This window comes from Typopeltis vanoorti, chromosome 7 (assembly GCF_054136105.1).
Source record: "Typopeltis vanoorti isolate ZY-2024b chromosome 7, IOZ_Tvanoo_1.0, whole genome shotgun sequence".
NCBI lineage: Eukaryota > Metazoa > Arthropoda > Arachnida > Uropygi > Thelyphonidae > Typopeltis > Typopeltis vanoorti.
The window spans coordinates 144,315,943-144,324,685 of NC_143555.1; the positions used below are offsets into that span (position 1 = coordinate 144,315,943).

The following is an 8,743-nucleotide window of genomic DNA, read 5'->3' on the forward strand; positions in this document are numbered from 1 at the left end:
TGCAGTAAATATATAAATTAAAAAAAAAAACCTAGCTAACAGGGGAAAAGTTAATAAGAATATTAAATATTTGAGAGAAAAGAGAAATATTTATTCACTTGTTACAAATAGTTATGAATTTTTGGTTGGGTTTATGTAAGAAATACCATCGTCTGCATTCTGAGTTGAATGTTTGTGTTCGAAACAGCTGTCTGCTGAGTGTCTTTTAAATAGTGCAAACGAAGGCAACTCCGATGTCGAAAATTCTATTCTCACAACCACTTGTAAACTGAGAAATATTTTTCAGTTTTTTTCCATCGCTGCTTATAAAATATGAATGAATTCATAATATCATCCTTTTTAGTATCTTTCGTACCAAATTGATACTTTCCTGCTTCATAATTAAGTATTTCGTGTTTCTCCTTCATAATATTACCCCACAATCATTGTGATACTTTTTTTAGGCCGGCAGCTTTGACTATTATAATGAATATTATAATAGTCAAAGCTGCCGGCCTAAAATTATAATGAATATCGCTTCTAGGCCGTTTGGCTTAGATTAGATAAAGTGTATAGTTCTGTTCTTAACCGTTAATATCGGTACGAGTCCCATCGGGTTTCACTTTATTTCATCGGAAATTTACAGAACTTCCTAAACCCCGGACTGGTGAAACATCAAACACTTGGTGGTGGGAATAGTTAGGCTCCCCCCATCTGTTCATGCCTTGCATTCTGCCGCCTGTGCGTACCCTCGGAATTGCGGTTGACGCCACAATACCGGTAAGGGCGATGGCGAAAGCTGTCATAGACTGCGTCGGCGCAGAGAACACTTTTGGATTTACCCCTTACGGGGGTGGAAGATACCAGGTAGTGACCAGAAATATGGAGACCAGAGAAAAGCTTCTTCAAGGGTTTGACTGTAAAATAAAGTAAAGTAAAAGTATCTCCCTTCATGGTTGGGAGCATCCTGAGAACTCTTAAGATACCACGATTTCCCCTAGAATATGCAGAGAACAACGATATAATTCACAGCGTATTCTCTAAGTGGGGAGTTGTACGGGAAATCCGGGTTCACAATGACGCCGACAATCCTAAGTGAAAGTCAGGGGAGGTAACCATCTCTCTTGAAATGAGGACCGAAGTTCCTAACTTTGTCCTCATAGGATCTGCTCGGGTAATGGTAAATTACCCAGGCGTCAAAAAGCAGTGCTTTAGATGTGGTGCCTTCAATCATATTGGGGCAGAATGCCCTCGAATAAAGTGCAGAAATTGCCTAAAAACAGGCCACAACCAAGAAAAATGTGAGGCAACTTGTTTGAAATGTGGGGTCACTGACCACAAAGTCGACACCTGCCCATCCAGAACCCTCGCAGAGAGGATGAGTGGTGCAATCATATCAGCAACAAAACCAAGTAATGAAAAGGTCACAACATAGGAAGAGTTTCTGACTCTTGAGGCCACTGCTGATCATGCCGCCATGTCTAAGACAACGAAAAGGTCCCGTAAGGGAGAGAAACCTACCAGAATTGCAGAGACCAGCAATACGATCCCAACAGAAGAGACTGACAATGCAGTAACCATCATGGTAACTCCCACGGACGAAAGCGGAGCTACCACTGCCGATATAGACATCGCCAATTCAGATACAGTAGAAGAAGCTGAAGTAGAGATGGAAACGACCACCAAAACTTCCAAATGGCCATTAAGTCCGCAGGAAGAAGAGCTAACAAATCTCAAAACAGCAAAAGTATCTGAAACCGAACACCCAGAAGTCCCTCATGCAAAAGCAGGGGAGACTCTAAAACATCTCCTTAGAGGTATGCCCGGGGTAGCAGAAAAGTTTAAAGAAGCAATAGATAAAGTAGGAGAACCTGAACTTTTCCTCACAGGGAAATATGGACCCGACATCGTGAGTGCAAAATGGGGTGACCTCTTCGTTGATGACATCAGCAAAATCACCCCTGAGCAAGTAGAGGTAGCCCTGGATATAGACGAGGAGGCAGCTTCAGCTTCTACATAGCTCTCTGCAAACTAGACATGGCCAAGGGAAGTGAGGTGGCCAAAAGAATCATAACAGCCCACAACAAAAGAAAGGAACAGTAACCATCTTGTGGATTTCTGTACTCAGCTTCTCTGGTTTTTAGCTCCCAAAAGTGGGGAGGACCTGAGAACCCGAGCGGCGAAGGCTTACAGCGAGGCGGTGCAGTTTCTTGTGAGCTTTCTCACTCGGGCCAGACCCTTCCTCCACTTCTAAGTTTACCTTTCCATTCCTTCTGCAGATTCATTCTGTCTTTGTTTTGTTACATGTTTGTTTTTAGGATTTTTCCTTTTTTTTTAAAGTGAAAAATCAACGACCGTTTTAGAAGCGTCCCTGTGGGGAAAACAGCTAAAATAGGTCAGCTTAGGCCTCTTTTACCAACTCTACCACTATGCACTCTATCGTTATTTCCTCTCCTACTATCTGCTGACTCTCAGCCTATCTTACTCTACAGGCCAATGATGAAGTTTGTTGAATTCACAAAATATATATTATGTTATCTCAGGTTATTTTCAGAATTTATACGACATAAGTCGTGTAAATGCTGAAAACACCTAATGACTTCACTTGCTATGTCATCACTTGCCTTAGTATGGATCTCATAATGCAAAGCACCTCCCAACCTTTCAGGTGTGTATATAATGCATTGCATAATGGAAAGGACCACAACCCAGACCTGCTTCGATCCTTATTGAGGTCTCTTCAGTGGGATCCAGACTCAGTAGAGATACCAAGGTTAAAGTAATGCAAGTCATTTAAATCTCATATACAAGTAGACAAAACGTCCTTGACCTTATTCAAGAAATAAGTGACCGAAGTACTGCAATTTTTCAGTAGATAGACAGCATAAGATTGATGCACAGAGGACAGTTATCACACCTAGAATGTTGATACATGATGTAGTGCTGCCAATAACTTCGGATCGATGCACAGAAAATGGTCACTTATAACATCTAAAATCCTGCTATGTCATCAAACGTTTGTCTCCATCAATCGATTGAAAATTTACAATCGGTTTAGGAAGAATATCTCAACTGGAAATTATTGTTAGCCTTTATGTAAGCAATGCACACAAATTTTAAAAGGGTGTGCTTAAATCTATTAAATTGCAAAAGTAAAAATTAAATTACACTTAATAATTTAATTTTGTTTCGTATATTATTTTATTTTAAATGAGATTTAATATATAAATATTTTGCTTTTATTAAAAGTTAAAAACATATTAATATTTAAAAAAAGATATTTGATATCATTAAAATATAAGCCATTTCCATTATTTTAAATTTTTATTAAAATAATTATGTAACATTAGACTTATAGGAAAGAAATGGAAGTTCTTTTGAATATATGTTATAATGACGGAAAAGAAAAACACAAAACGTTTGTGTTCACTGAAAATAAGACATGACCTGAGAGTGCACTTGCTCTGATTCTATTATATGAAATGTCTCTTTAATGTTCCTCCAGCCGTAGGAGGATTGACTTCTCAGTCTGGCCATAGTATGGACTCCTACAATCACATATTAACTTATATACACTAGTGAACAGAAGATTGTTGTGAGCTTGTTTTGGGTGACTTAGAACTGACCTTAGTTTTCGAGGAGTAGAAAAGCACGTTTTAATATTATTTTTCTTCAAAATTCTTCCTAGTTTCCGAGAGAGCGAGTTGATGTAAAGCACTATAACCTTTGAGATTGTTAGGGATCTCTGTGTTGTTTCGAGGGCGCCGGTATAGTTGCCTGTTAATGTTTTTGGAATAGTATCCATTATTTAATAAAGTTCTTTCTAGATATGTTAGTTCATTTTTTTGTTCTTCTTCATCGGACAATACTGAGCGAGCACGGTGAGCCAATGTGTCAATGATACCTAATTTCTGTGCGGGATAGTGATGTGAGGATGCATGTAGGTATCTATCCGTGTGTGTTGATTTCCTGAAGATGGAGATTTTTTTTTTAAAAAAAAAAGAGATCTGAGTAAATTTCGTGTTTAAAAATGAAAGGGACCCATTTTCTTCAATCTCAATGGTAAATTTTATGTCTTGGTGAAAGTTTATTAAATGATTTAGGAAGAAGTGAAGATCCTCTACACCATGCTCACAAATAAGGAATATATCGTCCACATAGCGGAGCCATGTTCTAGGTTTTAATGTTTCTTTAGAGATGGCTATTTCCTCGAAGAAAATGTTGACCAGTATTGGAGACCCATAGCTATTCCTTTGACCTGTTTGTAAGTTTTTCTCTTCGAACTTAAAATACCCCGAATTAATACAGTGTGAGAGGAGAGCCAAAATCTTTTTAGAGATTTTGTTTTTTAAAATGCTCAGAACATCTTGCGTTGTTTTTGACGAAACTGGTATAGTTATTCCTGTGTTGTGTGCTCCATTAAATTAACTTGTAATCTATTTTCTCGGTTGTTATCTATTAAATTAAGTTGTTATATATATATATATATATATATATATATATATATATATATATGTAGCAACAGACGTAAGTATATTTCATGCGCAAAACTTTGTTTTGCTTACTTGGGTAAAAGATTAAAACCAAGTATAAAATTACTTGGTATCTTTAACGTATAATACACCAAGGCAAAAAACTTTCTACATCTAAATGAATACATATATATGAAGAATCAATTATATATAGTAGTCTTTCCATGTTACCTTGACAAACATAATTATAACAATGCTGAAAGTTTATTTTTCACTTGGTTAGACTATAATATAATAAATTTAGCTTAATCCTTTATCCAAGTGTGAGCAAACAAAGTTTGCGCCTGAAAGTATCTTCAGGACTGGGTTAAGGTGATACAACACCGAGCAACTCGTTGCAAAGGTGGAGCAAGCTAACATCCATCCTATCTCAGTATCTACCATAATGCTAAACACATCTCCATGTGGATATGTATAATTAAGAGAAGGACCACTACCCAGACTAGTTTCGACCTTTATTTATTGAGGTCTTTCCAGTGAGAGCCAGGCCCAAGTGGAGATACCAGGCAGAACGCAGAACGATACTGACTTGATGGGTGAAGCATAAATGCTTTTAATATTCCCCTCCATCTGAAAAGGAAAGTTCTTTGGGTGGAGAATTATTGAGCTTTAAGCTCGCCCTGAAAGGGCAGTGAGATTAACTGTGTTCAGCTGAGCATAGAATTGATTTGGGTCTCTTGTATTTGCAGAAATCTGCTTTATTATAGTCGAAGCTTGCTTGATGAGTGAGTTCTGATGATTAATTGTCTTCATGAAGAATTTTCTGCTAGGTCGTGAAGGAGAGATGTGATGTATAGAATGTTGACTTCTCTGTGAATTTGGGAGTTTCTGATAAACCACGGGGCATCCAAACTCATTCTCAGACATTTGTTCTGTATTCTCTGCAGCTTTTGAATATTTGTATCGGAGGTATGACTCCATGCAGGAGATGAGTAAGTGATGACTGGGCGTATCACCATCTTGTATATGAGTAGTTTGTTCTGAGTATTTAATTTACTTTTTCTGTTGATCATGGGGTGGAGCTGCGCTATTACTTTGGATGTCTTTGAACTTATGTGATCTATATGATTGGTGAATTGTAGTTTTTTTATCGAGAATACGCCGAGATATTTGACTGTATTCTGCCATGGGATTTTAATTCCTAGTAAATGTATATCTTCCTTCATTTGAGGCTTTTTTCTAGTGAATAGTATGGCTGAACTCTTCTGTGGGTTGGCTTTAATTCTCCAGTCAATCAACCATTTCTCTAGTGTGTGAATACTGTTTTGGAGTCTTTTGATAGCTACTTTGGGGCTGAGAGATCTTGCTAATAATGCGGTATCATCTGCATATAATGCAGTGATTGTTGAGCTTGGGTTTTGAGGGATATCAGCAATATAGATAGAAAACAGCAAGGGGGCCACAGTGAGCCCTGCGCACTCCCGCCAGAGCCTTGCGTATGGTTGACACAGTTTCATTTATTTTGACTTGCATGTATCTGTCTCTGAGGTAAGAGTGAATTATTTTAACTAGATTAGTAGGCATATTGAATGTGATGAGCTTGTAGAGAAGACCATAATGCCACACCTTATCAAAAGCCTTTGTAGCCTGTAAAATAGACTGCAGCTCTATGAAAGTTCCGGTTGGATGAATTCGGAGATGAATTCGATCAACCTGTGGATCTGTTGAACGGTAGAGTGGTTTTTTCTAATTCGAAATTGCTCATTTGGGATTATACCTAGTTCATCCGTTTGTGATTGAAGCCTAGTAAGGATTACTTTTTCTGCGATCTTTCCAAGGTTAGACAGAAGACTGATAAATCTGTCTGTCTAATCTTTCAGGGAGTTGGGTGTTTTTTCCAATCTTTTTGATTGGTGTGACATCTGCTATCTTCCATGTTAAGGGGAAATACTGGAGTCTGAGGATGGCATTAATTATGTTGACTAGATGAATAATGGCTTTTGTAGGGAGAAGTTTAATTAATTTTTTAAAGTCCATCTGAACGTGGAGCTTTATTGTTGTTCAGGGGGGTTATAATATTTAAAACTTCTGTTGGAGACGTGGGTGTGAGAGGCTGTAGGTCATCTTTTTGTTGTGTTACAAGATTCACCTGCCTGACTCGGCGGTAAATCTTGCAGATGAGATTGATGTTCAAATTGTCATAAGAGGGGTTGCATAGAGTTTCCAAGCTGTCAGCCAGAGCCTCTGCCTTTTCTTTGTCAGTATGAGCTACTCCTTTCGTGGTCTGAACTAGGGGTAAAAGTTGTCTTTTAGTGCGCAGAAACTTCCAAATGGAGTTGTCTTCTGGGTTTAATTTCGTTAGCTTAGATTCCCATTCTTGGTTTTCAATGGTGTTTTAGTACTTCTCGGACTTGTCTGTTTAATTTATTCAAATTTGTTTTATCTTGAAGGACTCTTGTGTTATAATACTCTTTCTGGTTTTGTTTTTCAGTCTGATTAAATCCATGATTTCCTCGGGGACCCGATCACTTGGGTGGAAGACTGTAGTTTGAGTAATTGACTTTATTGCATTTTTGATTTGACTAGTAAGGTTATTTGCAGCCAATTCTATCTCCTCTTTAGTGTGAATAGCAGGGACTGAGCCAATGTGATCAGGTAGGATTCTGGAAAGTTTGTCCCAAGATATGAAAGAGTGGGAGAGGGGAGAATTGTTCTTGTGTACCGTGTTGAAGCAGAATAGGGTTGTGATCGGACGAAAGTTCATTTATTGTTTCCAGCTGATATTGGTAGCTGATGTTTTTGAGGACGACTATATCAAGTACGTCTGAGCTTCCAGCTGAGCTCTGATGGGTGGGCTCCGTGGGTCCGGTTACAACAATAGAATGTTGCGTTGAGTAATGGTTTAGAGTTCGACCTTTGCCGTTTATTGTGGAGCTATGCCAGGCTGTATGTTTGGCGTTAAAGTCACCAGCCATGATGATGGAGACTGTGAAGTCGAGAATGATGTCCAAGTCAGATACCAGTAATGGAATGCTGAGTGAATTATCTACAACATAGATTTCGATACTGCCAGCATTGTTGGTATGAACTTCAATGCTTGTTATCTCTAGGTTATTGGTTTGTGGATTGGTCAGAACATTGTGGCTTAGGTAGTTTATAATGTATATAGCTGTTCCTCCGCAGCTGATCGTGAGTCTATCTGTTTTGTACATTATATAGTTCCGTAATTTGGGGTTATTAGCTGGCCTGAGATGTGTTTCATTTACCAGTATTATGTCAGGATTGTGTCTGTGAGAGAACTCTTGTAGTTCTAGGATTTTGTTGTTAAGTCCATTGGCGTTCCATGCAGTGATCATGAGAGAGTTGGGATGGAATTTTCTTTTATTCATTATTGAGGGCTGTTAGAATTTAGTGGGTACCTTGTAGGAATATTTTCGTGGAGGACGGCGAAGGATTTGTCATACTGAATTCCTGTAACATGGCAACTAGTGAGGCAGGTAGTACTGATGTTAGATTTGAACTTATATGATCATGAGATGGAGGAGCCTTTGTTCGTGCTGCCTCTGCATAAGTTATAGGCATTTGTTTCCTTTCTTGAGTTGTCAAGCTGGAGATAATTTGGACCGGGGTGTGACTTGCACGGCTGTCTTGAGCATCGTTGAAATGTGTTGGAAGGGTAGTTTTTGCTGACCCTCGGTTATTTGGGTGTGTAATGCATCCCTTGTAGTTGGCAGGGTGAGGTCCTCCACAATTGGAGCATTTGGCTGTAGTGGATCTTGGTTTTGTACAAATGACGGTCTGGAGGCCCTTGCCGCATTTTAAACACCTATAATTTGCCTTGCAAAGTTTTTGGGCATGGCCAAATCTTTGGCACGTATGGTACTGCCCAGCTGTTGACTTTTTCCTTAGTGGTTCAGTAGAAATTCTGAGGCCACAGATCTTTGTCAGTTCATATATCTCTTTCTGTGTCTTATCAATTTCTATGAGTACCATTGGCATTGGCCGTTTATCTGCCCTTATCATCCTGCTCACTTTCACTGGTGTTAGGTTCCGACTCATAAGGTCAGCAGTGATTTCTTCACAGGTGACACTTTCGGTTTCTCCTTGAGGTACTACTTTGAGATTCGTTTCACTGGGTAAAGCAAAAGTGTGATATGGAAGACTTTTGTTATCCATTAATCTTGTTAGCTGTCTGCAGTCAGTGACTGAGGGTGGTTGGATTTTGACTTCTTCATCTTGAATTTTATCCCACGAATATGAGATTTTATATTCCCTATGTTACAGTGACAGTG

At 38.8% G+C, this 8,743-nt stretch overlaps 1 pseudogene; it reads left to right on the forward strand.

Annotated features, from left to right (window-relative positions):
* Window positions 1-512: 512 nt before the first annotated feature.
* Window positions 513-633, forward strand: LOC150105157 (U2 spliceosomal RNA; annotated as a pseudogene).
* The last annotated feature ends 8,110 nt before the right edge of the window (window positions 634-8,743 follow it).